This window comes from Tasmannia lanceolata, unplaced genomic scaffold, assembly GCF_043159265.1.
Source record: "Tasmannia lanceolata isolate RefF3 unplaced genomic scaffold, GAP_Taslan_0.1 ptg000002l, whole genome shotgun sequence".
Lineage (NCBI taxonomy): Eukaryota > Viridiplantae > Streptophyta > Magnoliopsida > Canellales > Winteraceae > Tasmannia > Tasmannia lanceolata.
Genome location: NW_027518679.1, coordinates 39,806,035 through 39,833,664, shown reverse-complemented (window position 1 = coordinate 39,833,664; position 27,630 = coordinate 39,806,035). Strand labels below are relative to the sequence as shown.

Below are 27,630 nucleotides of genomic sequence, written 5' to 3'. Positions count from 1 at the left end.
ATGTTTTTTACTTCTTTGTTACCCATTTTTTCAATTTCATTTTCCCCCTAACTTCAAGAGAGGGGGGGGGGGGGGGGGGGGGTGTTATCTTGGTGTATTGATTTCTTCAGTCTGAAGTGATGTTCGTGGTAAAACTCTTACCAGAGTTCAGTTGCCTTGAAGGTTAGTAAAAGGTGTGCTAATTGCTGCGATTCCATTATATGATCAACAAATTGGTTTGAATCAAAATCTTCATAATAGAATTCAGCTCTGGATATATCAAGTTATTTAAGAGCTAGTAAGAAGATCAAAAGAAAAGTACTCATCTCAGTTAATTTTAAAGTACAGAGCTATGGGGATATATTGTGATCTCTCAACTGAATAGGAACGTCACATCAATAGCAGATTGACAATGCTCTAATATGTTCGTTTTTCCACATTATATTCCAGGTATGCACATCGTCAATGAGGTTTGGATAAGCTAGTGAGGTTCTTTTAAAAGTGGCTGAAAGATACTGACACTAGTAGTGCTTAAGCTGAATTTTTTTAATCTGAGCTAACCGATGGTATTGCAAAAACTGGCCCAGATTAGATCAAATTCCTATCTAAGGGGTTCCCTAGCCTTGACAAAAGTTTGTGAATGCTCACATGTGTTGCTGGCCTTACAACTCCCTGGCTATCCTAATTGGTAACTTGTCAAATAAACATTGGATTAGTGAGCCATTGGCTTGAGTCAATCATTGTGCCTTGGGCTTCCAAATTTAATGTGAATTAAGAGAGGAACTCAAGATAAAGTGATCAGAATTCTGTAACTAATGTCCATGTAAGTTGCATTTGACTCATTACAGCATTCAGTTCCTCCAAATTGTACAAATACCAAATAGCAACCTGTTTCACAATCTTGGAATTATGAGGGGTTTCATGAATTCTGTGTCACATATTTGACTCAAACAGAGATGTTTTCTCCGTTTATGTTGCAGCTGAGATTAAATCCATAAAGTGGCGAAGACTCCAGTATCACCATCTTTTAATAGAGATGATAAAGATCTCCTAGTTTGATGGTGTTGAAGTGGCCGGAGATTACAATCATACCAATGGGTTTATGATCGACAGCAACCTCTCCCCGATTAAGGAAGTTAGATCAGTTTCTCTCACTAAAACTTCGTAAAGGAACTGTCTACCATATCATCTCTGAGTATTTGTTCCTAAATACAAGGATTGTAGTCATCTTTAACAATGAGGTTCATTGCAACTTCAGTGCTCAACCGAGACTCACCAATAGCCCTAAGTCTCAACCTCTTTGAACGCAACAAGTTGCCAAATTCTGCTGCCAAGAACAGTCCAGTAATGCATAATAACTGCTGAATTTGGTTGTCAATGTACAGAGCTGACCTTGCAAGAGGGGTGAAGCATCATCAGTTCGAAGAAAGCTTGAAGCTCAATTGTGGAGGAAATTCTCCACCTGACAGCACCTTCCTGTCAGGTTCAGAAATTCTGAACACAGTAACGTAGGGCAGTCACCAATAGGTTAAATACTTGGTGGAAACGATGGACAACAAGATGAAAGTTCCTCTATCACTGCTAGGACCAACAGAAACCAAGTGAAATTTGCTGTTGGTTTTTCCTAGTAATCACAGACAGAAGCAAGAAGCACTGATGTTTCCAACTGATGATGCTTTTTAGAATCAGAAATTATGTAAACCCAGACAGTACAGAAATATGCATCTTTAAGCAACAGACGTACTATGTATAATCGGGGCGAAAACTAATCCAGCTGATCAACTTGGAAACCCGTGGTACACAAAATAAATCAAACAAAACCCAGTAAAGAAAAAAAAACGCAATCAAATGTATCAAAAACATATTTCTCTACCGAAGCGCCCGAGGATCCAGAACTTTCGGCACCATATTTCCTTCCCGACTGCTCACGAACTCGAGACCCCTTACTTTTGCCCTACCAAAAGAATAACCCCAAACCAGATAAATTTTCATCTCTCCAAAAAAAATAGAGAAAAAGAAAAAGTGCACAAAGCTCCACAAGAAATTGAAGAAATGACCGAAGCAAGTTGCCTCAGTCTATAGACCCGATAGCCAAAGAGCACCCCCAAAAATCAAAAATAAGAAATCAATAAATCAAATTTATCATCCCTACTTAAGTAACCAGAAAAAAAATGGAAATGAATATCTAAGAGATGAATAAAATGAAAACAAATGACACTACTTACCTCTCTATAGTGCTGTAAATAAACCTTTAGAGGCTCGATATAGTACACGAATCCTAACGTTGTCATTGCCTCCAACAAATCATCTCCGTTGAGAGAGAGAGGCGTCAAACGATCAACAGAGATGATTTGTTGGAGGCAATGGTAACTTTAGGATTCGTTGGAGGCAATGGTAACTTTAGGATTCGTGGACTATATCGAGCCTTTGCGGGTTTATTTACAGCGCTATAGAGATGTAAGTAGTGTCATTTGTTTTCTTTTTATTCATCTCTTAGATATTCATTTTCATTTATTTTTCTGGTTACTTAGATAGGGATGATAATTTTGATTTATTGATTTCTTATTTTGGCGGGTGCTCTTTAGCTATCGGATCAATAGACTGAGGTATCTTTCTTCTGACATTTCTGCAATTTCTTTTGGAGATATGTGCACTTTTTTCTTTTTCTCTATTTTTTTGGAGAAATAAAAATTTATCCGGTCTAGGTTATGCTTTTGGTAGGGTGAAAGTAAGGGGTCTCGAGCTCGCGAGCAGTCGGGAAGGAAAGATGGTGCTGAAAGTTCTAGATCCTGGGGCGGTTCGGTAGAGAAATATTTTTTTGATACATTTGATTGCGTTTTTTTTCTTTACTGGGTTTTGTTTGATTTATTTTGTGTACCATGGGTTTCCAGGGTGATCAGCTTGGAGTCTATGATTTGGGCAATGACAACTGAAATTTCAGTAACAGGCATAGCCAATTTCAGTTAACTGTCCAGTAAGTATGGATGTAACTGGTTCAAAATGGGATTTATGTATTGATATGCAATAGCATCCGCAACAAATGGACTGTCACAACCTGTAAGCAGATCAAGGTAGCTGGTTAGTATACTTACAATTTTTATTATAACAATGACAATTTTCAATTCGAGAATTTTTTTTTACATGAAAATAGAGTTGAATAAATGCTGGAAAATCACTTTCCATTAATAATCTAATATAAAGACTCAAAAATAATAAAATTCAAAAAATTTAATATTTGAATTTGAATTTAATAACGGGAGAGAAATTTGAATCAAGTGTGAGGAATTGGGTATGAAAGGCACAAATTAAACAATTCAAATAAAATGCGTGGAGATGTCACTACCAATTTTAAAATACGATGTGCACGGGTAAACGAGATACTATTTAAAGCTCAGAGTTCCAACCAAATGAATGCCTTTAGAAAGAAAGCAAAAGATGATAGATTTAATAATTGGTGGGATTTAAAAATGTAAAACAACAGTGAGTTGTTACTGCAGTTAAATAAGGCAGAAATTTGAAGTATGGTAATAAGATGAATTCAATAGAGAAAGCTGCAAATTGATTTTTATAGGATGAGATAATTATTTTAGGTCAGCAGAAAACGGGTAAACAACAAACTAGTTTTTTAGGGTAGCGTGTATTCAACAACATAAATTTAATACACCGAATTTGTAAGGACTGTAGTTCATAGTTTCATTCCACCAATATATTGGAAAATGTGAAAATATGTTTTAAAAGCAAATGTAATAAAACAGAGTTAAGTCAGGCTTGTTTGTTTTAATGACAAAATATACAATTTTGAATTGTTTCGTAGAAAATAGATGATTTGATTCTAATCTTCATAAATAAATGAAATCGGCACAGATGAATCGTAAGTAAGGGAATGAAATCAATACAAACAGATCCTGAATATGATGATGAAATTAGTACAAACAATCTGAATGAAATCAATGTAAATAATGAGTCACAAATAAAATGGTAAATCAGTGTAAACCGATCATGAATAAGTTGATAAGATAAATAAAATCAAAGGTTGAGGCCTTCACCGTTTACAAAGTCGAATGCCGAACCGTGTGTTTCACGCTGGGGTGAAGAGAGGAGGAAATGGTGGGTCATGTGAGCCTGTTGGAAAACTTTGAGATGGTGTCTAGTTGCTGGCCCGATTGTTGAAAATGAAGAAAATGAAGAGAAATAAAGAGGAAAAGTGGAGAAAATGCTTGAAAGAAGAGAGATCTTGTTGCTTGTGGTTTTTTCATGTGGGAATGTTGTGTCTAAGGAGGCTCTTGGTGAGCCTATTTATAGAGAAAAGATGAGGTAAGAGAGCCGCTATGGCGAATCTGTCAAAGGATTTTGATGCTATTTTTTCTTCTTTTTTGAAAATCAAGGTGTAAACACAGGATTTTTCGGGATTTTCTTGAGGGATAAAAAATATAAGGCGGGATTCGGGGGATTTTAACGAGATTCGGCTATATAGGGAAGGATTTAGGGTGGGAAATTGGATATGAGATTTGTAGGGAGAAAACGAGTAAGGAAAGAGGAGTTTTTGTCTTTATGGTTGAAGGCATGATGTTGTAAATTCAAAGAGTTTCTTGTGTTTTTCTATGCTTAAGAGAAGGGGGTAGAGGATGTAAATATGAAGGGTGAATAGGGCTTCCTTTTATTGACTTTTCAAAGGGGTGGAAAATGCAGAATTTAAAAAGCGCATGCTTACAGAGAGACATTTGGCTTTGCCATCCATTTTTTATGCTTTCACTGCTCTCTTAGACTTTTGTCATTCATTCTAACTAGTTAATTGAAGCACTAACAAATGAGGTTGAGTGAAAGAGAGAAGCTAGAATGAACAAAACAAAGAGATGGCTATTTTGCATGCAAAATTCTTCATATTCACCATTGATGGTGACTTTTGGATTAACTATGTTGTCCTTTGAGTTCTTTCATTAATGGTGACCTTTGGTTTAATCCATTAATGGAGACTCTTGGCTTACCCTAGGTGTCCTTTGAGTTCTTTCATTACTGGTGACTTTTTGTTTAATCCATTAATGGATACTCTTGGCTTGCTCCTAGGACCCTACAAATAGGTGCCTTAGGTGAATCAATTAGTGAAATTTATACTCAAATAGATGCTTTCGAAGTCTACTTTCTAACGGAAGAAATGACACTAAAAAATTCCTAGCGTTTTGAGAGTTATGGCAGAAAGAGTGAAACATGTCAGTGTATGTGAAAAATATGTAGAAATGGTGAAATTTTACAATTTACTTGGACGGTATTTGTGGCATAAAATCTAGAGAAATGGTGAAACTTACCAGTTTATATGGAAATTGTTTATGGCATAAAATCTACAGAAATGATGAAACTTACCCGCTTACGTGGAAACTATTTAGAGCATAAAACCGCAGAAATGATGGAACTTGCAAGTTTACGTGGAAACTGTTTATGGCATAAAATCTGCAGAAATGATGAACTTGCCAATTTACGTGGAAACTGTTTATGGCATAAAAATATGTAGAAATGATGAAACTTGTTAGTTTACATGAAACAGATTATGGCATAAAATCTGCAGAAATGGTGGAAATTTGGTCTAACTTTTAATGACCATAACTTTGTCGATTTAAATCCAAATTTAGTGAAATTTGCTCCTATTCAAAGCTCTTGAAGTCTACTATTGAGTGAAACTAACTGTACTAAGAAATTTGAAGTAATTTGAGAGCTGAAATTAAAATACTGAAGCATGCTATTTACAAAGGTAAATCCAAATAGATTTCTATGGGATTAGAAAGTTATGCTTTCTTCTGTGATCCATATTGTATAGAGCATGTTCCCAATACTTATACATTACATGATTCATTAAAAATTAGAAATTCTATTATTTATTATATTGAGACTCCATTGATTGTAATGCAATGTTGAATATTATCAATGAATTGATTATTTGTCGGTCATCCAGTAAGATGTCATCTGATTATTGGTCGCCTTGATTGGCTCCTCCAGTAAGGTGATCTGATTATTGGTCGCCTTTGTTGGGTCCTTCATCAAGGTATCATCTGATTGTCCCCACCATAAGGTCATTGGGGTTCGTGGCTTGTGCAAGTCCTCTGTTATTGGACCCATCCGGATTTGGTTATCTATATAAGCTATTTGGTAACTCTTGAGCTTTGTTTTAAATATGTTTGCCCCGTGAGGGATTACACCTGTGATTTATTGTTTTTATGATTCTACTGAGCATTGTTTGGCCATGAACCTATATACTGTGAAATAGGAAATGTTCAGAAGTGATATGTCTCATACATTGCCAAATATTGTTATGATCTTTGTATAATTGAGTGCTAACATGTTATAAGTCGCTTTGCATCATTAGTAGGGCATTTATGTACTCATAGGGCTTAACTTAGTGACTTGCTGAGCTGTTTTGCTCATTCTAGTTAAAGAACTGTTTTTATAGAGGTTGAGTCTCCAGAAAGGGATAGGGATCACTGAGGATCTTGGAGTAAGCTTTGTAGAGCTGTTTTTGTTGCATCTGTGTCAACAGGTAATGTGTATAATGTAAATATGTGATCATGTTATGGTTGAAAGAAAGGGGAAATATGTAATATTCTTTTTGGGATGTATGTAACTATTGAATACATGAATGGAAGTAATCTTAGTGATATTTGATCGTACATTCATTGGAATTCATTGAAAGAAAAAAAATGTAGTACTCTGAACCAATATATGGAAACACTTTTGAACGGCACCACACCATGGGATTTTCGGATCTTGGGGCGTGGGTCATGACATCTTTCCTCTTCTAAATTTGGAATAGATAGATTTCTTTGCTTTTATTTTGCATTAATTGAATAATAAAACCTTTATACAAGCGTAAATAGAGTACTAGGGCCTCTTTGGGTGCATCGTGCATTAGTCTTTATTTATCTACAATAGTCTTTATTTATCTATCAGATTATTTTAAGTTAATCTTATTTGTAAATAATGACTTTAATTAGGAGTTAATTATTAACTAGATAACATTTATCCCTCGTATAAGTCTTCTATTTCAATTTTCTAATTTTGAATATAATTGGAGCACTAATAATCAATGCTTTATAAACAATAAAAGGTAACCCATCTAAACCGTTCCAAAAGAGGGCTTTGAGCTTGAGATTGCTCACTTAAAATCTACTTTTACCATCAGCAATAAAAGACAATTACCTCATCCCTAACCCAACCCAACATAGCATTATCTCAAACCTAACCCGACCCAATATGAAGCTCGGATTGTGAAGGGTAAACCGTAACCTAACCCGCCTCTAAATCTCTCAACCCTAATCCAACCCATCTAACCCGATTTTCAAAATTGGGCCAGGTTGGTTTTGGATTGGCGTATTGCAAAAATAGAAAGAAAACAAAAAAACAACTTCTAGATTTTAAAATTGAATTAAAAATTTAGCAGACAAATAGTTAGCATGGCAAAATTTCATTGTATGACGCCACGCCACCTTGACGAAAAAAGTCGAAATGGTTCCATTCTAAAGTCTTTTCTCTAAGATAACATAATTTTCCAGGAACTTTTCCTGATACGACACTTGGTGACTTGCTCAAAGATGGCACAATTGTTTAGGATCTTTCCCTTATACGACACTTGTAAAAGAGACTAAAATATTCCCATATCTATGGATAGTCTCAAGAACACTGGAGAATATGAAGAATATAGAGAGAAATAGATGATTTTTCATTTTCTTCAAAATAGAAAATTTCAACTTTTTTTAATCATAAGAGGTGATATGCAACATTCACACTCGTTAAGAGTCCTAGCTAAATCTCCTTCTTACCTACATAATTAATAGGAAAGAATCCTAGGCAATGGTAACAAAGTTTGCTACCCAATATCCATTTTTCTAACTAGCTAGGTAATAGCTAATTAGAAGATGAATAATTAAAAATCAGATAACTAGTTGGCATCACTCTCATCAGGCATTATTAGAAATAGCTGCTTCTTCATCGGACCCGAAATGGCAAACTGGCATGGCCCCTTTCTTCTCCATGTCAAAAGCTCTCTCATCTGACCACAGTGTTTTAAAGCTTCATATTGGTGCATCCATTCTTTCTTTAAAAGTAGAACTTTTCAAGAAAGTTTTCTGCAAAATATTTTTTCTGAAATTTTAAATTTTATGGTTTGGTTCACATACTTTAATTTTTTGGAATTTTAAATTTCACGAGTTAAGATTATCATATGGAGATGATTTTTCAGGAATGGCCTATTTACAAATGGGGCTATCCAATGAATTTTTTTACGTGATTTGACGTCAAAAAGCGTTAAAGTTGCCCACGGTTCAAGTTATAAGGGGGGTGCATGCGTACTTCAGAGAGGGTGAAAATATCATCTCCCTTTCTTAATCTTTGGTGAAAAATAACTCTAAATGGTGAGCAGATTCACGACAGCTGGTCCGCTGCATGGGGTCCAATACTTTTGATTCTAAGGAAAAATTATATCTCCACACCTTTTTTGTCGGTACCTAGAAAATCGTGAAAATGTTGAAAGGGGGTGGAAATATCACTGTCGTTGAGAATACTATAAGCTGATAAGTTCACCACCTCTTTTCTTATTCGAGATTAGGGTTGAGAGAAAAAAGAGAAGAAAAGAGGAGATGAGGAAGAAAAAACGATGGTGGAGTTCTCTTCAGATGGTAAGAGTTTAATCGATTCTTGGATTCACCTTCATTTTTCCCCTTCTTTTACTTTATTTGTTTTTAGCCCATTTTCAATTATTTATTTATTTGTTTTTGTCCACAGAGTCTTTCAATATCTAAGTTCCAATCGCGGAGGAAAAAATAATTTTTGTAGAAATTTTTTCATGAGATTGGGGAAGAACCCAAGTTAGAAAAACAGATCACAAATGCCTTTATGTGAAAGTCCCTAGCAAATCCCTTTTCACACACTAAAAAAGATCATTTTAACCAACCATATTCAATTTTTATCTAAAAGAACCTTCAGTTTATGATGATATTCTACTAAACTGATCACAATCATATTTTTTTTTTTTTTGAAATGGCAAGATGAATTCATTAAAAAGGAAGGGGACCGAGGTGGGTCTCAACCAAAATTACAAGAAAATAAAACAACAATAACAAGAAAGACAAATCTCAGGGAGGGAGGAAGTCAAACCACTCCAACTCCAACCTCCTAACCCCACTTCTAGCCAAGGACTCCGCCTCCCCATTAGCAGATCGCCGAACATGATTGAAAACAATAGATGAGCCTGCAATTAAATCATCTATTTCATCAAAAATAGAAGAAAATCTCCAAGGAGGCGACACCAACCCCTTCAACCATTTAATCACATTCAAAGAATCTCCCTCCACAATAGTGGTATCCATGCTATCTCTCTCAAGCCTTTTTATGCCATGATAAACTGCCCTCACCTCGGCCTCCGAGGCATCACAAACTCCAAGAGGGCCGGCAAAAGCCCATATAACTTCACCACAAGCATCCCGACACAACCCACCAACACCGGCCGGGCCCGGGTTCCCAATACTCTACCCATCAAAGTTAATTTTGAACATTTCAATAGGCGGAGCCTCCCATCTCTGAACAATCGGATGTCGGCTCTTCCTACTAAAGCAAACACAATCATATTATTTCCCTCTAAATTTTGAAAAGGAAACCCATCACATGTAGTTTCATATCACATCTCTCTAGATTTGGAGTTTAGCTTAGATGGTTTCACATCACACATCACACTGTTACCTTATGTCAGGATTAATTACATGCAGATATGCTTTAATGACCATCTAATATTTTTCATTCTAAGCAAGCTTACATGAGAGTAAATCCTATCTTCACCCTTTTGTTTCTACCTAACAGAAAGCATGAAAATGAAAAGAGTGTGGAAATATCACTTTCCATTAATAATATTATATAAATACAATTGGCCATGCCAATCATTTTTTTTATTCTTTCGCTGCTCTCTTAAAATTCCTTCATTCATTCTAACTAGTTAATTGAAGCTCTAACAAACGAGTTTGAGTAAAAGAGAGATGGTAGAAGTAACTGAAATAAGAGATGAAAATACCATTGTCCTTTTTGTTTCCTGGTGCTTATATGTAAATTCCAATTGACAGGAATAACATGTTGAATGGATCAGGTGATATAGGAAAAAGAGGTACGAATCTAAACTTCTTTGCGCTTTTATATGTGGATGGAGTAGGGTAGATTTCTTTTTTTCTTTTTAATATTATCTGTATAATAAAACCTTCACATCAATGCTAATGCTAAGAATACTAGGGCCTCTTTGGATACGTGCATTAGTCTCGATAAGATTATTTTAATTAGGAGTTCATTATTAACTAGATATCATGCATTCCTTCTAAAAATCTTCTATTCTAATTTTGAGCACAGTTGGAGCTCTAATAATTAATGCTCTATAAATAATAAAAGACAACCCATCTAACCCTAATTCTGAAAGAAGGCTTGCCTGCAAAATCCACTTTTACTATCAGCAATAAAAGGCAATTACTGCAACCCTAGCCTAACCCAAGGTTGCATTATCTCAATCCTAATCCGACCCATTATGAACCTCTAGTCGGGAAGGCTCAACCCTAACCCAAACTGCCTCTAAATCTCTCAACCCTAATTCAAACCATCTAACTTGATTTCCAAAATCCAGCCAGGTTGGTTTTGGATTGTCCTATAGCGAAGAATGAAAAAAATACAAATAAATAAGATTTTAAAAATCGCAGTAAAAAAATTAGGTTAATGTTTCCCAAGACCTTTGTCATAACCCAATCGGGATGAAACGTTTCTCTTCCAACATTCATATCTATGACCGTTAGAGATGAAACGGTTTTGCAACTTTAATAGGTGTTATTATCATAACCGTTTGTGGTGCCATTAAAAAACAAACGTTTAGCAATTAATGGGGTAAAATGGAAACTGTTTTAGGCATTAAAAAGATTTATTTATTTTTCATTTAAACTTAAAAAAGCACTCAAAAGTCACTAGCTTTTGAAATAAAAGGGAAATCAAATTTTGAATATTTCCCTCTAAATTTTAAAGACAACGCAAAAGCACTTTTGATTTTTCAGATTTTTTAAAATTTCCAACAGAAAAATAAGAAAATAAAAAAAAAAACAATTTGAAAAGTGGAAAAAGGAAAGACCGACTATAGAAATCTTCCCATGGTTTCAGAAACACCCCTCAGATTGTAAGGAAGAAAATTATCTTCATCAAACAATTATCGAACCTTCTCCTCCATGGTTCCCGAGACATCCTATAAAAAGCAAGAAAAGAATCAAGAAAAATAGATTCTCCTTTACAACACAAATATTAGCCATGAAAATAAAAAACCCATCTAAGGATTTATGCTTTTAGAACCATCTCCTGTAGAGCTAAATCAATGATATCAGAAAAATACAATTAAGCCCATTACCTGCCCATTTTCTTCAGGAAAAATCATAACCAACTCACCAAGCACTTCACCCCCTCCTAGATCATTGAACTAACATATCAATGAGCTAGGATCCCAGACCTGATTGCTGATTGGATTTTGTTGGTTTTGTTTTCTTAAATGCGGTTGTTGTAAGGGTCTTTGCTACCAGGGACCTTTCTCAGGGAAATTAAGATCTTGACGTGGCAGTAAGTCACAAATGTTTGGATGAATTCAAAAGCGTCACAATCAAATGAAGCTTAAAAAAAACATGGAAACAAGGAACATCAGCAAACATGAATGGTTTAGATCATCTGATTATGTGGGGGTAACTGTACATTTAGCTTCAAATAATGTTAAGAGGTGCTTAAAGAGGTCATTTGTCTCTCTTCTAAACATATCTTTTTTGCAACCTATGTGTTCGAAGTGAATGTGATCGGGTCATTTGATACACAACAGGCGAACAATTCCGGCCATAGTTGTAAATTCCGTTTCGTTTCGTCCGGAATGGACGAAACGAACCGGTTTCGTTACAATTCCGGAACGAAATTCCAAAAATTTCGTTCCGGTGGAAATTTCGTTCCATTCCGGACGAAATTTTCCGAAATCCGGAATTTCGTCCATTCTGTACTTCTCTACTTTCCTGTACTCGGTATTTACATGTAAACCATTTAAGTAAATGTCTTTACTATTTTATTGTCCATTTACTTAAGATTTACATGTAAATAACGGAATACCCCCCTTTTGGATTTATTAAAAATAGTTTCAACACCCAAATCTAAAAGGAAAAAAAGTCAACTCTCCAGTTCTAGTACAAAATTCAAAGAAAAATGGTCGGGTCAAAATTTTAACTTTCTTAACTTCCAAACGGTGGGGTATTTTTCAAATTTTAAAAATTCATAAAATCTATTTTGTCCAAACATTATTAAATCCCAAAAGTCCGGTAAAAAAAATCTCATTATTTGGTCTCTAAAAATTATTCATCTTGTCAGGCACTGGTCAACACATTGGTAACAGACTTTTTTTTCTAATGAATGATGTATTGATACCTCATGTTATGAAATATGGAACTTAATCACGTACCCACGTACCCGTGTCGTGTCGTACCCGCACCCTGACACATATTTTGGACTATTTATTAGTTTTTCATCTTTTTCTATTGATTTTTTATTTTTTTGAATTTTTCTCATATTTTTTAATATATTTTTTGTGTGAACGAAAAGTTTCGACCGAAATGCACCGAAATGACCGAAATCCCACCGAAATTTCGTTTCGGTGGCCAAAACGAAATGGCGACCGAAACGGAATTTACAACTATGATTCCGGCCCATTGTTGTTAGCACTGGGTTGATCCTAGCTCATTGATATGTTGGTTCACATTTAAGTTCCTTCTATAGAAGCTAATTCTTTGATTTTAGTAGGCCTTAAGCTCTCACAGACATCTCATAATCGTGGTCCACTAGATCAACAGGCCCTTATGTGGGACGCAAGCTGTGCTTGGAATGCATTGACGTCTAATTCCCCACGATCATATTTGTTATGCAACAATACATTTAAGTGCCCTCACTTGTGTACTTAATTCTTTTTCAGAAGATTACATATACCCATCACAATTACATGCTTGTGTATGTACATTTAGGATGCAGTTAGAACTTTTCACAAACATGTCTACATGTCTTTGGGTTTAGCTCCACATGCACATGTGACAAAGGTATGTATACATGGTACACATTAGGTCATGCTTCTACCACTTTCCAGCATTGTCATCAACTTATGTATTTTCGTAAAAATGACTGCATTTTTAGAACCTTTTTGCTTCGCGTGAATTCAGAGAACGGTGGTAGAAATATCATTTGGCATAGTATAGATTATGTGAGGAATAAGAGTCGGACAAAACTCCAGGACAGAGAGGTTTCAGGATGGTTCAAATTCAAACAGTGCAGAAAACCCGTAAAATCATAAAAATCATAGATATTTGTTTTCTCTGAAAAATAAGTTTGGTCTGCTCAACCTAAATATTTGGTAAAAATCAACATACATTGGCCGAATAGAAATGAAAAAAAAAGCAAAATAGAGGAGATTTCCTGGATGCATCCCACCGACGACCATTTTCTTTTTTTTCACCTTTGGAATCTGTACACTCTTTCCCTTCTCTCTCTGATACGCAAAAAAACCTCCCCCCCTCCCTAAACGGAATGCAATAACAAACAACGAACTCGCCAACTTGAAGCTCCAAGATATCTTCGAGGTTGGCCATGTTTGCAGGACTTGCAAGTACTGGAAGGAGAAGAATGACATTTCTGGTTTAAGGGCGGTTTTCTTTCTTTTTACCTATCAATTTCTGGAAGGGAAAGAGTTCGACACATTGTCAGACTCCGTCATGCCGGAATCCCCGCATAGTAGCAATATGCATATTGCATCTGATCATTTCTTCGGCGTGATTGGAAATTTGCCACTTGTTTCTGTCGACATCGAGAAGGAGTCGTTCAGTTTTGAGGATCTTCACAGAGTGTGCCCCTTTGCCGAAATTTCTAGGCGTTCTCAAACCTTTTTGGGTGCCCAATAAGTCGTCGGAATGCTTTTGGGTAAGGCAGCAACAGGTGCTGGAAAGAGACCTCCTATTTTCTTGGAGGCGAAGAGGACATACTCGTTTCAACACAGCTCCATGGAGACCCTTATTATACCGGATGTGGGTGTCGAAGAGGAAACGTTAGTAATAGGAAAAGTAATGTAATATATCTATAAAAACTTCGGTTGAGTCAAACCTAACGGACGGGGTTGGGTTTAAAAAGAAATTCATAAATATCGATCTTTGATTAATATCAATTAATATTGAGTATTAGATTTCGAAGGGTACGGGTGGATGGAATTATGTAGAAATGGGTTGTGCTTTCTTTATTGCATCTTGGGTGAAATTAGTAGGGGTTATTTGAATAGGAAATTACTCTAATAAACATCACGAGACACCAATAATAAAAAGTTCAGTGTTTTAATGCTTTGATGATTCCTAAATCAGGGGAACTCCAAAGGTGCTCCTCTAATAAACATCACGCGTCTCTATTGTATGTTCAAGGTACTCCTCTAATAAACATCACACGTCTCTATTGGATGTTCAAGGTACTCTTCTAATCTATTTGTGGAAACTTCTAAAGTTTGTCAAAAATATGTTGCCAATTCTAATTTAGTTCATTTTATTTCTATGTTCTATTCTCTTTTTTTGCGATTATGGGAGATTTAATAGACTGTTAATTGCAGGAATTTTTGAAGATTGGAAACGGGTGGGTAAATAAGAATAAATGGGCGGGGGTGGGGGTGCGTGAATTTAATAATAGATACGTTCTTAAGCTGTTGGAGGTGCTGAAGTGGCAGACACATAGGACTGTGGAGGAAGGAGAGGGTGTCCACCTCAGCCCTCTAACCATTACAAAATGAGGTGTGAATGACACATGAAATAAGTAGTGGAATAGAAGTGGAAGGATTCTTGGTTCCATCGTTTCTTATTATATAGAGGTTGTAATTCATTCAATGCAAACAATGGTGAATGTGTTGAGGTTAGGTGTAGTTATGGTGGGTGAGGCATTTTTGAAGAATGATTGATGAAGGTCATTTAGCATGTAACGGTGGATTTGAAGAGGAAGGAGAATATAGCGCCATGGAGGCAACATATGGCTTTTAGAGGGAGAGAGGATTCATCCATATCGATTATATTTGTTTCTTGTTATAAATGATATCAATTGGGGTGTGAAAATACAATTGTAACGGATTAATTATAGTATGGTTAGATGCGATTAGTTTTTTTTTTGTGTGTGTGTGGGGGGGGGGGAGGAGGGAGAGGGAGAGGATTTGTCCATATATATCTATTAGATTTGTTTCCTATTATAAATGATATTGATTGGGGTGTGAAAATACAATTGTAACGGAATAAAAGTATGGTTAGATGCGATTATGGGAGATGTAATAGACTGCTAATTGCAGAAATTTTTGAAGATTCTACACGGGTGAGTAAATAAGAATAAATAGGGGTGGGTGGGTGAATTTATTAATAGATACATTCTTAGCTGTCATTCCATCACATAAAACTCATTGATAAAATGACTATAAACTTACCTCGTAACGACATGTAATTTTGAGTATCGAGATGCCATCATGGATTGACATTTCATTCTTTGTTGCGGGATCTTCATTTGGATTCAGCTATACATCTGTAGGGATAAAATTGAATAACAATTCTTTCCATGGGCTATGTGTCTCATCCTATGCAAAAGCTAGTTATGGAAAAAAACTGTAATTCCATCACATCAAACTCAATGATAAAATGTCTAGAAACTTACCCTCGTAACACGACATCTAATTTTGAGTACAACAATTTTGTACTCAAAATCAATTATCAAAGGAAAACAATATCAGCACAACCGTGTTTTAATAATATGCATAATCTCACCTTGTCCTATATGCTTAACCAGTTTTACATTTCCCAAATAGCTTTGTACCGCCTTTAAGAGCCGGTTAAAGCATATGTGACAAGTTGTCTTCATGCCTGTATCATTTGGCTTCTCAAAATAGTGCCTAAATGAACAAAATACCCATAATTTTCGTGAAAACATTTATGTTTATGATTTGATTTATTTTAATAAGAGAAATGCAAAGAAGAAATGTGTGTGACGTAGATTTCCCTCTCTATTCTATCTTCTTTTCAAAGATGCATTTTTTTTACCAGAAGTGCCCATATTATTTAATAAACTAACAAACATGCTCCAACTTTAGTATACTTTTTAATATTACTTGGGCTATTTGGGTTAATCTTGACAGAAGATGTATCTTCATATATTTTCCCTTCAAATATTGAGATTTTTTTCATGTGATAGGAATGATGAGGAGAATGGGTGTTCAGAGCAAGATAGTGGGTGTCAGCGGAAACTCACGAAGTTCTAAGAAATAATTGTTGACGGAGGCCGGAGTTGACGAGTTATAGTGAAGCCTATGACTCGCACTAAGCTCATTTCTCTTGTTCACGGACGCCGGCATAGACGAATTCTGGCTCTAAGCCCATCTCTCTCATCCAAGAAATCGGCAACCAAATGTGTGGGTCCCCACGGTGTGCCACCTTTAGTGATGGTCCCTAGCAAATCCCATATGTGTGTGTGTGAACCCGTGCGATAATGGAAAAAGTGAATGAAACTATGAGAGACTTGTGGCAAATGTTCCCGCATTATAGATTTCTTCATTAAATTTTAAAAAGGGACTGAAATAGATTTGGAACTTATGAGTGCTACATTTTTCAATAGAATGGAACAATAAGGTAGGAAGGTCATCTCAATCAACTTAAAAAGGACCTGATATCGGAGCTGAATCTAAAGCATTTGCATCTTTCCTTTCTAGAACAATACTTGCTAACTGCATACTTTTATATTATCTATTTTTTTGAGCTGATAATGACACTATTAATTCTTTTCACATGCAAATTCAAAAATCAAGTATGAAGATATCGGATCATATGCTGAGATATGGACCCGCAAGGGTGTTTCACAATTCTCGGATAAACTGTGTAAATAATAAAGAACAATAGAAGATAACGTGCAGATTTTTTTCGAAATACCTGCCGAAAAATCATATTCAATGTTAAAAATAAGAAGAGCAAGTTCCACCACCTCTTAGATTCACGAAATACCATAAAAGGAATCCTAATCCCCCATACTAGTCAAGAATAGATTCCTGAAATACTGTAAGGGCCCGTTTGGATACCTCATATTTTGTATTTGGATTTAGAATTGAGTTTTGAATACAAAACGAATAGATCTGCCACCTCATGTTGAGGGAGACAGGGAATGGGGTCCTACTGGGGGAGAGGTTGATGAGCAAAGAGGGTGAAGGAAACTGCCAGAGGATTTCCACAGCATATTTGGAAATCTGATAGTTTTTCACTGTCAGTTTCTGATTTGGAAATGAATGGATTTGATCCGGATCCAAATCACAACACAAAAAGGGCTGCAAATGTGAGAAATCAAAATCAAAATCTTCTCGGCATCCAAACGGGCCCTAAAAGGGATCCTAATCCACAAATACACATCAAGAACTCACCCCATCAAATGTACAGCACAATGGGACACTTCTTTGCTTAATAGTCGGGAACATTGCTAAGCATGACAAGCATATAAAAGTAGTGATCGAAGAAATTCTGTAAGGTATAACCAGTAGCACATATCTTATGCTCTTCACAACCTGTTTTTGTGATTCGAACTATACAATTTCATGTCAAATTATATAGGAAAGAAAAAATAAGATGATTTGTGTTTTGGGGGTGTAAGGCCTTACACAATAAGGCCCTTGTACGGTGGAGGTACCAACCTTCATATTTGATTCAACAGAAGCTTCTCAAAAAGTGAGATGCTGTTCTATCTAATATAAGGGTGGTACCTCTACCGTATTGTTGTCAGGCCTTACACCATATAAAAACTGTGTTTTCGATATATTTTGTAAATCGAATGTATGGTGGTGGGAGACTGTGTATAGCGGCAGGCGACTAAACCAGTGGAAGGCCCTCATTTTCTCCTATAAATTTTGTAACCATGATTTGTGCTTTAACTGTAATAGGTCTAAGAACACATACATTAGCCATATGGTTTGTATCCAAAGCAATTCCTATTTATGAGGGTATTACCAGTAGCACACACTTATATTGTTCACAAATTGCTTTCATGCTTCAAATTCTACAATTTCAAGTCCAATACTGATTATTACACTCAAAATTAACGCAGCTTTGAGTCTCTACTAGAAAAATAAGTCCACAAAAGGGCTCTGCAATAAAATAACTATTAATGGAAGAAAATTAACATGTGTTCCCGTCTAAATAAATCCCTAGGATTTACTACTATGCTTGTATAGTATAGGATTTACTAATATGTTTGTATAGTATACCTTACCCAATGGGGCTGTTCTCAACGTGAATCCTTCGATAGCAAGCCTAAATGCGGAAAAAATAAATCCTAGCTTCTCTTCCAAGCCCCAATGGGAACTCTTTGAATCCTTTCTTACTACCTCTGGCACCAAGACCGCATGCCCTTCAGTATTCCAGTGACAATTTCTTTTTATGGAACTCTATACAATAGCTATAGGTGCTTTGTTTGCTATTTGAACTTGCAGTCACACGTAAATCTTTTGGTACCTGAACCTGAAATCATAGCCACAAGAGAAGGAAGTGGCTTAGCGTCCTTTGATCAGGTGTAAAAAGGGTTTGATTGATGTCACAGATAAATTTATAGGTGAGACTGAAGTTTTAACAACCCAAAGCGATGAACGAATGAATTGATTCGAATTTGGAATGCTAATTTTAAATACTACATATTGCATAAGAAAAATAATACACGACTCATTTTGGCAACAATAGCAAGCAATTATCATATGGATGTGATGATAATAGATTAGTGATGAAAATAACAGATCATTGATTAGTGATGAAAGTATATACTTAAAGCCAAACTTACATGGAAGGAAATAGGGCATCCAATTAAAAGTAGTTCTTCAATGATAATAGATTCTAATCTCAATGGGAAAGAGAGAGAATGACATGGGTGAGAGTGTTAAAATTAGTGGGTGGGAATCATTTGTACCTGATGGGGTGAAAAGCTCCAGCCTCTTACAGGCCGCCACCTGTCCCAGAGTAGGTAAGCTCCAGCCTCTTATAGGCCGCCACCTGTCCTGGAGTAGGTGAGCTCCAGCCTCTTACAGGTCACCACCTGTCCTGGAGTAGGTGAGCTCCAGCCTCTTACAAGCCGCCACCTGTCCTGGAGTAGGTGAGCGCCAGCCTCTTACAGGTCACCACCTGTCCTGGAGTAGGTGAACTCCAGCCTCTCACAGGCCGCCATCTGTCCAGGACACCTCCTCACCAGGTTTTCCCCTATAAAAAGGGGTTCAAAGCTTAAATCAACAGGTAATACGAAAAACCCTCTCTCCACCCAAAACTCTTAAGACTAGGTCTGCACTCCTGCTCATACTGACTTGAGTGTCGAATGGCCTGTCCGGAGTAAAACCCGGGTTGGTCTTCTGACCTCGCTTGCCTTGTGCAGAACTCAGCCCTCACAGCAGGACTCAGCCACTTCGCTCCCCCTTCACTCCGGTCCCGCAGGACTCAGCTCCTCTGGTCTTCCAGCTCAGCTCTTACGTCACTGTCGTACCTGTTACCGATTTTTGGTCTAACAGATTGGCGCCATCCGTGGGACCGCAGAACTAAAAGCTGTTCTCAGACATCTCACAAAAATGGCAGGGCGCAAGAGTGCGCGGATACCCTCTGCACGGACTGACCAAGCTGTGCTACCTCGCAGGACCCGGAGTGAGCGAATTGCCTCGCCGGTGCTAGCAGCTTCTGCTACAGCCGAGCAGAGCCCTGCTAGCTCAGAACACCTGAATCCCCTGCCCACTCCGGAGCAGGTTCAAGCTCTTTTTCAACAAATGACAGCTCTCGTTGGGCAGTACCAGCAACTGCTTCAGACACCTCCCCAACCTCTTCCAGAAGCTCCACAATCCATCCAGGAAAGCCCAGACATCCACAGGGGAGAGTCATCGCGCCATGTAGAGGATCGAACTCACCACTCCACCAGACAAGTCCATCACCCCACAGTGAGGCATGCTCAAGCAGAGCCTCACCGCCGTCAAAGGTCACGGTCCCGCTCCGCACAAAGGCGCCGAGCTCATAAAGATCGTGCACCGCCAGTGAAGTCCCGGTCTCGTCGTAGGAGTCCGGAGAGCCAGTCCGGCTCCGCGGCGAGCCGATCTGTGGGAAGAATCAGGTCCGTGGAACATATAACGGATCCGCTCCTACAGAGAATGGAGGAAATGGACCACCGAATAAAGGAGCTGGCGAAGGATCAAGGCTGGTCCGCCTCCAGGGCGTTCTCAAGCAGAACGCCGTTCACTGATGATGTCCTGGGTGCCCCAGCACCCAGAGGGTTTAAAATGCCCGCCGTCCCGCAGTACGACGGGACTACCGACCCCGTAGACCATTTGGAGACATTCAGAACAATGATGCTCCTCCACGGCTCCTCCGACGGTTTCATTTGCAGAGCGTTCCCAACGACGCTAACTGGCGCGGCGAGAGACTGGTACTCCAGGATCAAACCGAACTCCATCAGCAATTTTGATGACTTTGGAGAGGATCTGGTCCGCCACTTCATGAGTAGCCGCAGGCCGAGGAAAACGACAGCATCCCTGATGGCCTTGCGACAGGACGACAATGAGCCCCTGAAAGTATTCGTCCGCCGCTTCAACAGGGAGGCACTCCAAGTGCCAAACCTAGATCCCTCAGCAGCTATGAATGCGCTCCTCGCGGGTGCCAGGTCTAATGATTTCCGTCGGACTGTAGCTCGACAAAACCCGCACTCACTGGCAGACCTCATGGCCGGGGCAGAGGAGTACATAACAGTGGAAGAAACACTGGCAGCTCTTAACTCAAATCGGAGGATAACCTCTGAAGAGAAAAACCCCACCAAGCAGCGCAGGGAGGATAAACCTCCCAGAAGAGAGAAGTCTCCACTTCCGCAAAGAAGAGAAGAGAACTTCACACCTCTCAACACCTCCAGAAAACATATATTGGCTGCGATCAGCGAAGAGGAATTCGTGAAGTGGCCTGCTAGAATGATCTCCAAAGGAAACAGGAGAGATCCATCAAAATACTGTCGGTTCCATAAGGACCACGGTCACGACACGGATGAGTGTTGGCAGCTCAAAGAGGAAATTGAACAGCTGATCGGTCGGGGTTATTTGAAAAAGTATATCCGAACTGACGGCCGCAAGCAAGAGTGGAGAGAAAAGAGCCCCCAAGGCCGCAGCCCTCGAAGATCACAGCCGCCCCCTGCTCGGAATAAAACCCCTCCGCCGGCCAGCACACAGCCAGAGGCACCACGGACTCGGCCAAGGGGAGTCATTGGTACAATCATGGGTGGACCTGCTGTTGGGGGCACGTCCTCCGCTGTTCGCAAGGCGTATGAACGACGGATCAACGCCATGCACACAACCAACAAGAAGACAAGAACAGAGAATGAGATCTCTTTCTCCGATGCAAACCTGGACGATCTGATACTGCTTCATGACGATGCACTGGTTTTAACCATGCTCGTCGCCAACTGGGAAGTAAAGAAAATCCTCGTGGACAATGGGAGCTCGGCGGACATCTTGTACTATCATGCCTTCGAGAAAATGATGATAGGCGACGACCGCCTGAAGCCAGCGAACTCAGACCTTTTTGGCTTCTCCGGAGAGGTCGTGAAAGTAGTGGAGCAGATCGAGCTCCCAGTCCTTGTCGGAGACCCACCCTGTCAGGCGTTCGCCATGATCAATTTTCTAGTAGTAAGGGCCACTTCAGTCTATAATGCTATCCTAGGACGTCCTGGCCAGAACCAAATTCGTGCAGTGACTTCGGCCTACCACCAAAAGATGAAGTTCATAACGCCCAATGGCGTGGAAGTTCGAGGGGATCAACCTCAGTCCAGGGACTGCTATGCGATGGCACTTAAAGGCAAAAACGCGGTGGAATCACTACCCATCGAACTACTCGATGTAAGGGACGAGCTCAGGGGGACTCAACCCACTGAAGACCTCATCTCCATTCCGCTGTGCCCAGGAGATAAGGAAAAGGTCGCCCTGATCGGTTCTCTCTCAGCGGCAGCATTCAGCACCAGCTCACCGAGTTTCTCCAAGACAATGCAGATGTCTTTGCATGGGTTCCTGCTGATATGCCCGGCATTGACCCAGAGATCAGCACGCACAGACTTGGTGTTGATTCAACCTGTAGACCGGTTAAGCAGAAGAGAAGGCATTTCGCTTTTGAAAGGCGACAGGCAATAAAAGAAGAAGTGGAGAGGCTTCTGAAAGCTGACTTCATCCGAGAGATTCGATACCCGGACTGGTTGGCAAACGTAGTCCTAGTCAAGAAGACTAACGGAAAATGGAGGACCTGCGTCGACTTCACCGATCTAAACAAAGCCTGCCCCAAGGACAGCTATCCGCTCCCAAAGATCGATCAACTTATCGACGCCACTGCGGGTCACGAATTGTTGAGCTTCATGGACGCCTTCTCAGGATACAACCAGATCAGAATGTACGAATCAGATATACCAAAGACCTCCTTCGTCACAGATCAAGGGATTTATTGTTACCGTGTTATGCCCTTCGGCATCAAAAACGCCGGAGCTACTTACCAAAGGCTGGTGAACAGACTCTTTCAGCACCAGATCGGCCGCAACATGGAAGTCTATGTGGACGACATGCTGGTCAAAAGTCGCAGTGCGCAGGATCATGTATCTGATCTCAGAGAAACATTTCAGGTGCTGAAAAAGCACAGCATGAAGCTTAACCCCACCAAGTGCACTTTCGGAGTCAGCTCAGGAAAATTTTTGGGGTTCATGGTAAGCCAACGAGGGATAGAAGCGAATCCAGAGAAGATCAAAGCTGTGATGGAGCTCACTGCCCCAAAAACTATCAGAGAAGTCCAACGGCTCACGGGAATGATAGCCGCACTGGGGCGCTTTATCTCCAAGTCCGCGGAGAGGTGCCTGCCTTTCTTCAGCGCAGTCAGAGGACTCAAGACTACGCCCTGGACGGAGGAATGCCAGACCGCATTCGAGGAGTTGAAGAAGTACTTGTCCTCCCCACCACTACTAACAAAGCCAGAACCGGGTGATGAGCTATTTTTATATCTCTCCATTAGCTCCACAGCTCTGACAGCTGTCCTTGTCCGCGAAGAGCACCGACAGCAAAAACCTATTTATTATGTCAGCAAGGTTCTTCACGACGCAGAAACAAGGTACCAGTGGGTCGAGAAATTGGCTTATGCGCTGGTAATGGCGGCCAGGAAGTTAAGGCCGTACTTTCAAGCCCACACCATAAAAGTCCTGACTGATCAGCCACTCCGGCAAGTACTACATCGACCAGATATCTCCGCGCGACTGGTGAAGTGGGCCGTGGAGCTAAGCGAGTTCGATATCCAGTACGCACCTAGGCCAGCCATCAAGGCTCAAGTACTGGCCGACTTCGTGGCCGAGTGCACCATCCCCCAGCAGTTCGTCGATTCTGAAGCTGTGCAGCTCCCAGTGGTGGAAAAATCAGCTCCTAAAGAATGTATAGCGGAGGGAGCTGAAACAGAAATCGTTCATCTGCCAGCCGAGCAGGACTCCATAGCTAGCTCACTAATCTGGGAAGTACATGTCGACGGGTCTTCGAATAAGAGTGGCTGTGGAGCCGGCCTCGTCCTCACTGGGCCTGACGACTTCACTGCAGATTACGCCCTGAGGTTTGGATTCCGCACATTCAACAACGAGGCAGAATATGAAGCTCTCCTCGCCAGAATGAGCCTCGCAATCCAAACCGGCGCCCGGGACTTAAAAGCATACTGCGATTCTCAGCTAGTCGCAAACCAGATTCAGGGAGTATACGAAGCTCGAGACGAGCGTATGATCAAGTACCTCGCCAAGGTCCGCCTACTCGCCAGCAAGTTCAAAAGTTTTGAGGTCATCAGAATCCCCAGAACAGAAAATGCCAAGGCAGATGTGCTGTCGAAACTAGCCGCCTCCGGGTACACCGCTCTTGGAAGCATATGTATGGAGTTTCTACAGAGATTGAGTATAGAGAGTGAAGCCGCGAAAATAATGCAGGTCGGGAATGAGCCGTGCTGGATGGACGAGATCATCAATTATCTGCGCGATGGTAAACTCCTTGAGGATAAAAAGGAAGCCCGCAAGGTGATACAGAGAGCTGCCCGATTCTCCCTCAGCAGTGACATCTTGTATAAGAGATCTCATACTCTCCCATACTTAAAGTGCCTCAGGCCGGGCGACGCCGCGTATGCACTACAAGAGACGCATGAAGGGATCTGTTGAGAGCATCTGGGGGGCAAAGCCCTGGCAATAAAAGTGCTGCTCAGAGGTCTGTATTGGCCCACTATAAGGCAGGACGCGCTGGGTCTGGTTAAAAGGTGTGAGAGGTGTCAGAAATTCTCTCCCACCATCCACCAGCCCGCCGTAGCAATGGCTCCAATTATCAGTCCACTCCCCTTTGCAGTATGGGGGATGGACATCCTAGGCCCTTTCCCACCGGCCTCTGGAAAGCGCACGTTCGTGGTAGTGGCGATCGACTATTTCACTAAGTGGGTGGAGGCAGAACCTCTAGCGCAGATCACAGAGCAAAATGTGCAGAACTTCTTCTGGAAATCAGTAGTTTGCCGATTTGGGATTCCCCGTGCCTTGATAACGGACAACGGCAAACAGTTCGACTGTCGGAACTTTCGGAAGTTCTGCTCTGACCTAAAGATTGAACAGAGGTTCACTTCAGTAGCTCACCCCCAGACCAATGGGCAAACGGAAGTGACTAATAGAATCCTGCTTCAGGGGATAAAGAAAAGACTGGATGAAAAAGCTGGTCGATGGGCAGAGGAGCTCTATCACGTTCTATGGGCGTACCGTACTACTCCTCGTACGCCAACTCGTGAATCGCCATTCAACCTCTCCTTCGGAACAGAGGCTGTGATACCGGTTGACATAGGCACTCCGTCTCCCATAGTCACCAGCTTCAACGAGCAGCTTAATAGTGACGGGCTCCGCGCCAATCTCGACTTACTAGAAGAGATCCGGGAAGAATCTCGAATCCGAGTCGCCGCTTACAAACAGAAAGTATCCAACTATCATGACTCCAAGATACGCTCCAGAGAATTCCGAACAGGAGATTTAGTCCTGAGGAGGGCAGCAGTATCCCAACCAACTAAAATCGGGAAACTTTCCCCGACTTGGGAGGGGCCATATCGAGTGAAAGAAGTCATCCGCTCAGAAAGCTACAAGCTAGAGACATTGGAGGAGCGTTTGTTACTCCACGCATGGAACGCCAAAAACCTTAGGAAATATTATCAGTAGACACGTCGCCTGGCTTGACAGGTGATTTTGTAAAATTACGTTTACATTAATATGAATAAATGATCCTTTTTGCAGATCTAGACTTTCTCTTATCACTTATATCTGGAAACCCAGTTCACAAAACTTGGGTACTCTCTGGAAACCTAGTTCGTAAACTTGGGTACTCTCTGGAAATCCAGTTCACAAAACTTGGGTACTCTCTGGAAACCCAGTTCACAAAACTTGGGTACTCTCTGGAAACCCAGTTCATAAAACTAGGGCACTTTCTGAAAACCCAGTTCACAAAACTTGGGTACTCTCTGGAAACCCAGTTCGCAAAACTTGGGTACTCTCTGGAAACCCAGTTCGTAAACTTGGGTACTCTCTGGAAACCCAGCTTAGGAAACATGGGTGCACTCCACCGCCTAAATCCCAAGTTATTAAAACTAGGGGGCAAGCCGGATAAGTTACTCAGCTAAAGCTTATCAGAGGCAGGAGAAACAAATATGGACAAATATAATTTCATTCATCAAAATGTAGGGCCTCGAGGACCATTACAGAGTTGGCCTTAAAGGCCGTCAAAAAAAGAAAGAAAAACAACAGAACAAACAAGAGATCCTAGGGTCTCAAAGACCACTACAAAAAGGAGAAAGAAATACTAAGAGGCATCTGGGATGGTGGCAGTGTCAACAGCGGTATCAGCAGCAGTATCGGCAGGGGCCTCTGGCTCCTCGTCAACAATCGTCGGCCTGGAAGGAAGAGTCAGATTAGCCATCACCAAGTTCGGGTTGTACGCTTGGAGTTCCTGGAGGCAGTCGTAATACCCAAGACTATAAGCCTCACTCGACAGGCTGAAGAGTTCGGCCTCTTTTGCCTCGACGGCCCCCTTTACTGCCACTTCCTGCCTCTCTTTGGCCCTCCTCCTCTGGGCGTCCATGGCCTCGGCAGCCTTGTCCAACTTCTGCCTTTCGAAGGCCAAATCCTCCGCCAGTAACTTCTTCTCAGCCTCCACCTGTCCGATACTCGTTTGGAGCTCCTTGACCTCAGTGGCCATCTTTCCGTTCACCTCTTCGGATTTGGTGATGGCTTCGGAGAACTTCTGGCTCTTCTCCTTGAGATCGTTGTAGTATATTCCAATCTACAGAGAAACAAGCATCAGTATAGGAAGAAAGCAAAAGACGGACAGAAAGTAAACAAATTCATTACCTGATAGAGTGAAGAGAACACCGCCTCCTCACCAGTAGCCGGCGGCTCGTGGATGACCTGTTGCTTGTCCTTTCCAAGGAGACATTTGCTCACGATCTCAGCCGCTACTCGACTCTCGCCCAGCCTGGTATCGTCCTTCTGAACGGCCCAATTGGGCCGAAAAATGTTGTCACTCGACCTCACAGGAGGACGGGCTCCAGCCCCAGTTCCAGTGGATGTGCCACCAGATTTAGAGGAACCACCTCCCTGAGCAAAGGGGCCCACTAGCTTCACTGTGGTTTTTGCCTTCTGAGCCGGGTGTGGCGCAGTGTCTCGTGACGGGGCCGGGCTCGCCAGCTCAGACGCCTTTCTCTTTTGGCGCTCTTGAATTGCCTGTTGAGCCCCTTCCTGCACCCTTGGCTGGGCTCCTTGCCTTATCTTCTCGACTGTTGATTGTTTCTTCATTTCTGCAAGTAAGCAAACAGTCAGAAACAAATAAACAAAAAGCAGCAGATTTTGAGACAAGTCTAGCTACATACGTGCCGGAGTCGTGGTACTTATACCAAGTCCGACCAAGATATTTTCTCCTGAAAAGTCCGAATAGTGGATGATGCCTGGTCGTTCAACCTCCTTCCGCATCAAGGCGAATGTCCTCGCATCTTCACCCTCAAGAAGCGGTTTGCGACTCAGTCCGGTGGTATCCGGAGTGTCCCACACTAAAGGGACCGGCCAGGCCTCACTGGCTCCCTTATCCTCGACGTAGAAGAACCTATTCTTCCACGTATGTATCGACGAGGGGATGCCACTAATTATTTTCAAATCAGGGCGCTGGCTAATATAAATTCAGCCCCCCTCCTTGTGTCTCTTCAGATGTGCACAAGCGCGGAATAGCGGCAAGGTCACGCTCCTCTCTAGCCGGCCGTGGACAAGGTACAAAAACCCAGTCAGTAACCTCCATGAGTTCGGAGCAACCTGGGCTGGGGCCGGTCCGTAGTATCGGAGCACCGCTGTAAAGAACGGGTGCAAAGGGAATCAAAGTCCTGCTCTCAACGACTCCTCATAGATATAGAGGTCCTGACTCTCGTTACAGGCCCTATCTCCCTCTATAGCCGCCCTCAGCTCAAATCTTGGGGGCACACAATATTTATCTCTAATGTCCCCCAGCATAGACTCGGTGAGGTGATTTTCCTCAATTAA

At 40.8% G+C, this 27,630-nt stretch overlaps 1 long non-coding RNA gene across 1 annotated transcript; it reads left to right on the top strand.

The window, feature by feature from the left end:
• The first annotated feature begins 8,550 nt into the window (after positions 1–8,550).
• LOC143884747 (uncharacterized) lies at positions 8,551–16,651 on the top strand. The gene is made up of 3 exons (XR_013253057.1): positions 8,551–8,639; positions 10,074–10,114; positions 16,243–16,651. It is a non-coding gene; the product is annotated as an uncharacterized LOC143884747 (long non-coding RNA).
• Positions 16,652–27,630: the final 10,979 nt, after the last annotated feature.